Consider the following 9,704-nt stretch of genomic DNA (forward strand, 5'->3'; position numbering starts at 1 on the left):
GTCATTTTGGGAAAGTTTGTCTTATAACTAATATATGAAAATAGCACTGTATTTTTTTTTATGGTGCATGTTCAGAGCCAGGCATGAAAGGAGTTCTAAATCTTCTACAATCTGTAGCCCCCCATCTCTGTGTTGTGTGAGTTTTCTAAGACTTTTGTGGGTTGGTTTCTGTTCTATACAATTGTTTATCAAAGGCGTAGGACCAGAAACTCTCCTAAACTTTAAGTTAAGGTTTGTTATAGGTCATCTGAAGACGGAAGGAATATTTATAATCAGCAAAGGTGAATTGCCTTCACCCCCTTTGTGAACTTGAGGGCAAAGGAGTCAACTTGTCATATTCCACCAAGAGTGCCCGTCCCATTGATAGGCACAGCTTCTAACCCTGTCCCCCAGACTCACACAGAATAATTGCTGGCCTCTCTTTCCTCCACTCCATCCCAGGCACCCCACCCTGGTCCTCTATCCTTTCTTTTTCTTTTTTTTTTTTTTTAATGTTTATTTATTTGTTTTGAGAGAGATAGAGTGTGCAAGCAGGGGAAAGGGCAGAGACAGAAAATCCCAAGCAGACTCCACATTGACAGCACAGACCCCAATGCGGGGCTCAGTCCCACAACACTGGGATCAGGACCTGAGCCAAAATCAACAGTCAGACACTCAATGGACTGAGCCACCCAGGCACCCCTATCTTTCAGTTTTGTAAGCACCCCTATCTGTCAGTTTTACAGACCTTCAGCTGGAAGGAGAGATTGGTGATGTGAATGAGTGCTCAGAAATTCCATTTTGACTTTTCCCAGGGCTGGTGACCTGTGGATCACTGAAATGCCTCTCACATATATACCAAAGTCTTTTTATTGAGGTATAATTTACATACAGTGAAATGCACAGTTTGTGTGCATTTGAAAAACTCACATACCTGTGTAAGCCATTTGCCTATAAAGCTATAAAATACACTCATCCTGCCAGAAAGATACCCCATTTACCTCCCTACTCAATTCCTCTCACCGCATCCCCATCGTCCAAAACTACCACTCACTTGATGTCTATGACCATAGAGTCGCCCTGCCTGCTTTAAAATTTAATATACGTGGAACCATACAGTAAGTATTCTTTTGTGTCTAGTTTCTTTCACTGAACACGTTATTGTACCACTTCTTTATATCTTTTCATGGCAGAGTGGTATTGCATTGTATGTAGATTTCCATTGTATTCCTTCTTTGTTTGGGGCTATCATGAGTGAAGCTTTTGTAGGCATTCTGTGCTGTGGGCTGAATGTGTTGCCCCCAGATTCCTGTGCTGAAGTCCTCATTCCTAATGTGTTGGGTATTTAGAGGTGAGGCCTTTGGGAGACACTTAAGTTTAGAACAGATTATAAGAGTGGACTGCCACCCCCCCCCCACCATGATGGGATTAATGCCTTTATAAAAAGAAGAAGAGAGAAGATAGAGATCTCTGTGTGTGTGTCAGTGTGTGTGTGTGTGTATCTGTGTGTCGGTGCGTGTGTATGTGTGCTTGTGCATGTGCACAATGGGAAAAGGCCACGTGAGGACAAAGCCATAACCAGGAAGAGGACCTTCACAAAGAACAGGACCACATTGGCACTCAGATCTCAGACTTAAGTCCTCTGGAATCATGATAAATAAACATCTGATGTTTAAGTCCCCTGCCCATGGTACATCTTTAACAGTCCAAATTGGGATCATCTGGCAAAAAGGCATTCTGTGAATATATGTTTTTATTTCTTTTGGTTAAATGGAACAGCATTGCTAGGTCGAGTGGATGGGTGTTTTCTTGTTTTAAAAAACCGCCACACAATTTTCCACAGTGATTGTGCAATTTTGTAATGCAACGTAGCGATGTAGGAAAGCTACTTACAGCCTCACTATCACATGGTGTGTGAGGCTTTTTGTCCTGTAGCTATGCTGGTCATGTCTCTTGTTGGTTTTAATATACATTTCTCCCATGACTGAAGATGTTAAACAGTTTTCCTTGCATTGATTAAACATTGGTATACTTTCTTTTGTGAAATGTACGTATGATAAAATCTTCTCCCTATTTTTTTCAGATTGGGTTGTAGGTGACTCCTTTTCTTTTTCTTTTTAATGTTTTCAGGAAACAAATCTTTTGTCCGATATGTTTCTTGTAAATATTGTCTCCCAGTCTACATCTTGACTGTTTATCTTATTTTTAGTGCCTTTTGATAAACAGACATTTAAAATTTTGATGAAGTCCTTTCTTTTATAGTTAGCATTTCTAGTTCTAAGAAATCATTGCTTACTTCAAGATCATGAAGATAGTCTTTTATGAGTTCTTCTAGAATGTTGTTTTAGCATTTGGGGTAGGTCTGTGGTCTGTCTCACCCAAGTTCAGGATTTTTGTGGGTTTTTTTTAAATAGCAATATTTGTTGAAAATTTTCTTTCCTACTGAATTGCGTTGGCACCTATGTCAAAAATCATTTGACCATACATGTATCTCTAGACTTTTATTCTCTTCTGTGGATCTGTATGTCTGAATTCTTACTGATGCTTTATAGTATGTCTTGAAACCAAGTTGAGTGCATCCTTTAACTTAATTTTTCTCTAAATTGTTCTTATTCAAAATAGTTTAAACGCCTTTTAATCTTTCACATTTCAATATACATTTAGAATCATCCTGTCCATTTCTATAAAAAGTCTTTAGGGAGTGAATGGCATTGCACTGAATCTGTAAATAAATGTGGAAAAATTGACATCTTAGTACTACTGAGTCTTCTGATATATGAATACTGACTGCACTGTTTCCGTATTTTCAGTCTTCTGTAATCTTTCTCAGCAATATCTTACAATTTTCAGTGCACATCTTTTGTCAAGTCTATAAGTACTTGACATTTTGCGTGATTTTGCAAATGATATTTTTCCCAGTTCTTTTCTTTTTTTTTTTTTTTTTTTTAATATGAAATTTATTGTCAAATCGGTTTACATAAAACACCCAGTGCTCATCCCAAATTTCCCAGTTCTTTTCTGATTTTCAGAGATACAGTTGATTTGTGTACGTTAACTTAGTCTTCTACAGCTTGGCAAACTTACTTATTGGTCCTAACAATTTTTTTTGTTAGATCCTTTTGGGTTTTAAACATGCAAAATCCTGTCATCTGTGAATAGTTTTACTTCTTCCTTTTAAACTCTTTAACTTATTTCATTTTCTTGCCTTATTGCACTTGTTAAGACCTCTAACATGATGTGGTATAGAAGTGATGGAAACAGACATCCTTTTATTTTGCCTAATCTTAGGAGGTAAGCGTCGAATGTCCACTTTTAACTTTGATGTTAGCTGTACATTTTTTAGTGCGATGTCCTTTGTCACTCACCAAGCCACACAGTCTACCGACAATGTCACCCTAAATGTTAACATACTTGCTTGAGAAATGAAGGGACTCCAGAAGCCAATTGTCCAGCACTGACTGGCATTAGACATCTTCCTGGCAATCTAGGAGAGGCATGTGCCTTGTCATAAGTGATGATTGCTTTGTGAATATTCCCAGAAACCTTTCTGATATTCTGTTGGTGCTTCTCTATCTGCGAAGCCAACCAGAACATCTGTGCAATGAACAACATAGGTTTGACCCCTTGGACCCATGGATCAGCATCAGGTGATTGAGGGTGGGACATCTTTTCCTGGATGTTCCCAAGAGCTCTGTAGTCCTGGCTGTGTGCTCTTCTTCAAGGGCTTGTGATCATTTTTCTTTTTCTTCTGGTAAAACTCGCCTTCATCAAATGCGTGTTATCATGACTAAACAAGATCAGTAGTATTGCCGTGAGTTGTTCTGAGATTTTTTGCTCACTCCTGATAATAGTAATGGCTAAGGTATCCTACACTCAGTTTGTGTCACGCACAAAACATTTCCCTATGGAATGTCTCATTTGCTTCTCTAAAACTCCCGTTGAGGTAGGCATCATTACTCTCCCCATTTCTCAGATAAGGAAACAGTCTTTTAGAGGCAAGTGGCGCATCACTTGTGGTGAGATTCCATGACTTTTCTCCTCATCATTCAGATGGAAATTGATCAGTAAGTACCATTCTTCTGGGTTTCCTGTCAAGTACAGAGGTTCAGAAAAATGTATGGCCAAGTTTTAAGAAGGAGAGAGTCTCAACATGAGATGTGAAAATGGCATATGAGACAGACAGAGCTCTTCAAATTATGTAGTATTTTTTTTGTCCCCATAGCCACCCATCCAACCCACAATACATCTCAAATACTCTCATCGTCACGCAGAAACATGGATTTGATTACATTGGTTCTGAAATGCCCCCAGGCTTTCAATGAAATCTTTCATTTTTTTTCAGCAACAATATGTACAATTTTTTTTTCTTTTTTCTCTATTACATTCGGAAATTTGTCAGGAGCAAAACATTGTCCCAGTGGAGAGCCGGTCTAGGGAGCCAGAAAAAAATGTACATATTGAATGAGCTGGATCACTCAAAACTTCAACCTGCCCTTTCTCCTCTCATGGCAGGAATGTCAAGGCCACCTCTTTCCTGTTGGAGTCCCTCCAACCCAAACCACCAAAGTTATCAGGCTGGAGAAAAGTATCTGGAACATAAATAATCATAACAGCGATAACAAAAGGTTTGGCTGGATCCCAGGTGTGGGTGAAACATAGGGCTAAAGACTTTACCCCTTGTTTCAATTAATCCTCGCCACAGGCTGTGGTGTATGTGGTCTTGTTTATCCCATTTCAACTGTGATGAAACTCAGCTTCTTGAAGTGGGGTGGTGTCCCTAGGATCACCGAGGGCCATAGTGGGAGAGCCATGATTTGACACCTGATCCAATGGGAGCCCAAAGCAAGAGCTTGAACTCAGGAAAGATCACACACCCAGCATCGCCTGTCGGATATTATAAAGACAATAGGGGGGCGCCTGGGTGGCGCAGTCGGTTAAGCGTCCGACTTCAGCCAGGTCACGATCTCGCGGTCCGTGAGTTCGAGCCCCGCGTCAGGCTCTGGGCTGATGGCTCAGAGCCTGGAGCCTGTTTCCGATTCTGTGTCTCCCTCTCTCTCTGCCCCTCCCCCGTTCATGCTCTGTCTCTCTCTGTCCCAAAAATAAATAAACGTTGAAAAAAAAAAAAAGACAATAGGTACTTGGAGGAAATAGGTGAAAGGTTCATGTTAGGACATTTGTAGAGCGTTTAAATAATTGTTTGGAGCGTCTTCTCTTTCACCTATCTGCGGTTATGCTGGCTTACACACAGTGATGGGACCGTGGAGGGTTGTGGTTGGCCAGTGTGGGCTCACCACTTGTATAAACACATGAGCACAAGGGACTGTAGTATTGCCTTTCCTGCCGGGGAAGGGAAGGGTGCTACGGAAGGAGAAGCCCATGCTCCAGTGTAAGAAAGACTGGTTTTGTCCTTTGTGGCGGCTTCTTCTTCTTCTTCTTTTTTAATGTTCATTTATTTTGGGGGAGGACGGGCAAAGAGAGAGGGGGACACAGGTTCTGGTGTGGGCTCTGACTGACAGCAGCGAGCCTGATGTGGGGCTCGAACTCAATGAGCTGTGAGATCATGACTTGAGTGGAAGTCGGGTGCTCAACTGACTGAGCCACCCAGGCGCCTCCCTTTTTAATTATTATTATTATTTTTTTTAATGTTTATTGCCCTGTGTGGCTTCTTGGCCCACGCTGTCCTGCTGGATTTTTGTGTAGCACCTGGGCTGCTGCTGTCACAACATGTGGAGGTAACAAGTGGTGCCTTGCTGGGAACAGTTATTGTTCTAGTAGGGCCTTGATGCCACTTGGGCAGGACTTCCTGGAAAGTGATCCAACTTTGGAAGAGCACAATGATAGCCTGTTTTGGAAGAGGAACCCATGAACATGTATCCCCAGATTCACACTGGCCCCTGGTCACACTCCTAAAAGCAGCATATAGATCGGTGGGAGCCTGTGGCGTGGGTCTGTACTTCAGGGGCCGAACGGTTTTCTGTTCTATTACTTGATTGTTGCCATAGCTTCTGTCATTTCCCCGTGTGCCCACATGATGAATCTTAGGTTTGTGAATGTGAGGTGGCTTCCCTACAGTCACCCAGGGAGGGAGAGGGAGAACCTGGATGTCATGTGTGATACCTCAGACTCCGAGATATCTGCCTTGAACCGCTGTGTTTGTTCGATCCCAGCTGAACTGGGCATATGTTGTTTGAGCAGATCTTACTAAAGAGCAAGTCCGGGTGAGCATGTTATCATTTATTCATACGTTTTTATTTCAAACAGAGTGAACAATCTTATTCCAAGATGCCATACTTAGCGAGCCACTTTGTGAAATTTTAAGACAGCAGTATATTTGTGCCTGAATGAAGGTGGTGTAATCGGATTCTATAAAAAGCCTGCCTGTGGGTCGTTCTAGGGAGCCTTTCCCATTCTGGTAAAGACTTCTACGCCTTGGAGTAGGTCCAGAGTAGGGGCATTTGTTTAATGCCACACTGTGGAAGTCCAGAAAGATTACGCAAACAGAGGTGTGTACCGTGTGTGGGGACATTCCCGGCCAAGCTGCTCTCCATCAGTGTTAGTACCAATACATTAATAGGACTGGATTTGCATTATTACGAAATCCTTTGACCTTTAGGGACCATGATGATGAAAAGCATCCCCAGCAGAGATGTGGGGAAATATACATACGTTATGGTGGATGGGGGAGAGGAGGGGTCAGGAGGGAGAAAGAGAGAAGAAGAGAGAGGCATATTAAATTAAAAAAAATTTTTTTAACGTTTATTCATTTTTCAGAGACAGAGTGCAAGTGGGGGAGGGGAAGAGAGAAAGGGAGACACAGAATCTGAAGAAGGCTCCAGCCTCTGAGCTGTCAGCACAGGGCCCGACGTGGGGCTCGAACTCACCAACAGTGAGATCATGACCTTAGCTGAAGTCAGACGTTTAACCAACTGAGCCACCCAGGCGCCCAAGAGGTATATTAAATTAAGCAGTGGTTTATACTGTTTTTTTTTTTTTTAGTGTTTCTTTGTATGAACACCACGACTTCCATCATCTTCCTGATTTTCACAACACTTCCATGAAATAGTTAATATCCCCATTTTCTGATAAGGAAACTGAGGCTCAGAGACAAAGTTTCATATGCACGGTTACAGGACTGATAAGCACACTCGGGATGCAAAGCCCAGTGTGATATTGGAGTTTATAAGAAAAAATTATAAGAAATGCATAAATATATATGAGAGTGTCATTCAGATGACCACAGTGCATTTGTCATGGATATTTGGTCTCTTATCTTTGGTTCCTGAAAACACTTCAGAGCCATAGAGGTGAAAGAGGGGTTCGGTTGGTCATAATAAGCCCCTTTCCACCACAAGGGGGTGTACGCTAATGAGGTGACTTTTAGAAACATCAGAGGATGGGGGCTGATTGTAGGGGAAACAACCATGAATACAAAGTTGGAATTTTCACTCCCTTCCGCCTGGTTTCTGGGGAGGTTGAACCGATCACTGGTGGCCAATAAGGTCATCAATCATGTCTATGTGATGAAGTCTTCTTATAAAAACCCAAAAGAGGGGTTTCAGGGAGCCTCCACATTGCTTCCAGAATGCTTCCATGGGCCATCCTGCCAGATCCCAGGCTCCATGAGGACTAAAGCTCCTTTGTTCAGAAACTTGCCAATATGTGTCTTTGCATCTGGCTGTTGACTTGTGTGTTTTAGTATCCTTTGTGGTAGATCAGGAATCTAGGGAGTAAACGGTTTTCCTGAGTTCTCTGAACCACTTAAACCCAAGGAAGGAGTCATGGGAACCTTTGCTTTAGAGCCACCTGATCAAAGCACACAAAACTACTTGGACTTGTGACTGGCACCTCAAGTGGGGGGTAGTCTCATGGAACTGACACTTTTCCCTGTGGACTCTGATACTCTGTCCAGGTAGACAGGGTCAGAATTGAGATCAATCATAGGACACCCTGTTGGTGTCTGAGAATCAGACATGCAAACACACACATACACACACACGGGTTAAAATTGGGTCGGTGGGGAGCACCTGGGTGGCTCAGTCTGGTAAGCACCTGACTCTTGATTTTGGTTCAGGTCATGACCTCATGGTTTGTGGGATCAAGTCCCACGTCAAGCTCTGCACTGACAGTGCAGAGCCTGCTTGTGATTGTCTCTCTGACCCTTCCCTGGTCTCGCACACACACACACACTCTCTCTCTCTCTCTCAAAATAAATATATAAGCATTTAAAAAGAAACTTGAGTCCAGGAACCCCAAAGATTCAGTTACTATGACTCCAGATCCCATGCATGTGTGTGTTTATAGATTTATTGATGCATAAGCGATATAAAATGCACCACACACAAAGATACAGGTTGAACAGTTCTGACACATGATATACTACTGAAACCATCACCCAGATAAAGACACTGAATTTATCCAATACCCCCAAGGGTTTCCTGGTGTCCCTGTGCATCCCCTCTCTGTCCCCCTCCACTCTCATTTTGGCCTGTGTCATCACTGATCTGCTTTCTGGTCCCTCTAGTCAATCCAATATCCTGGCGGGTCTTCCTGCATCCAGTTGTATTTTATTTATTGTATATCATTTTTTCCCAGTGCATGTGGAAGGCAAGTAAACCCAATACAAGTTTAGCTGAACACACCCTTGGCCAACTGAGCAGCCCCTGGGTGCAAGGCTTCCCTTGAGTGGCATCTGGACACTCCCCCTCCAAATCTCTCCACATGGCGCTTTCTTCTATTGACAGTTCCTAAACCCCCTGGAGTAAACACACCCGGCTTCCAGGGCAGAGAGGAGAGCAGTATGAAGTCTTTGAGAGCTGAGGAAGAGAGCACGGCTGTTCAGTGGATGTGTTCCTGGAACTCACATGATGTACAGTACACAGTTTGACATGAATAATTTACCTCAATGCTCGCAAAAGGATTTTAAAAAAGAAGAAGAACATACATATGGCATGTCATTCTTTCCCCATAGTACTGTCTTCCTTTATTTCAGAGTGTGATTTCTCCAGAAGTGAAACGGTCTTGGATGTAGTGAAATTTAAACAGTTTGGCATTGGACTAGGCCCTGATTTAAAGTTTTATTTTTAATATTAAAAAGATGAGTGTTACTTTTATATCCCAGAGAAGCAATGAGTAAACAAATAAAAAATTCATTAGAGACAGGCTGCTATCTCCGAGATGTAAGTTTGATGTTAGCACTCGGCTTTCAAAAAACCTAAAACCCAGTCAGTGGGTCATTAGCTCAGCAGGCAGCCAAACTAAAAAAGAGTGATTTCGGGATGGGCAATGTTTGTGGTCTTCATTTCTTCAAGGTTTCAAAAATTAGCTTAGCGCTTTCCGAGATGGGAGGGGGGAAATGCTTACTCCTAACAGCTACAGTCATGGTTATGTTGAGAAAATTAAATTTCAACTATGCTTTGGAGTCTTACTTTGCAGCGTTTCGTTCCCAGTTACGCTAGCACAGACTGGAAAAGTTTGGGAAGGGAAAGGATTCTAGTGTTTGCCTGGTTCGCAGCTGGGATGAAGTTTTCATTTTAAGGATGCCATCATCCCCAGGGCTGTAATTCAAGGCCATGGACTACAATATGCAGACATCAGTAGCTTTTTTTTTCCTTTTTGGGCAACATCAGACTTCTGTTCAGTGGAGGGGTATCTCTTACATCTTAAGGACGGAAATCCCTAAGAGGACACTCATTCAAATCTGGCCAATCAGTCCCATCCCTACCAGG

Source organism: Leopardus geoffroyi, chromosome E3 (assembly GCF_018350155.1).
Source record: "Leopardus geoffroyi isolate Oge1 chromosome E3, O.geoffroyi_Oge1_pat1.0, whole genome shotgun sequence".
Classification (NCBI taxonomy): Eukaryota; Metazoa; Chordata; class Mammalia; order Carnivora; family Felidae; genus Leopardus; species Leopardus geoffroyi.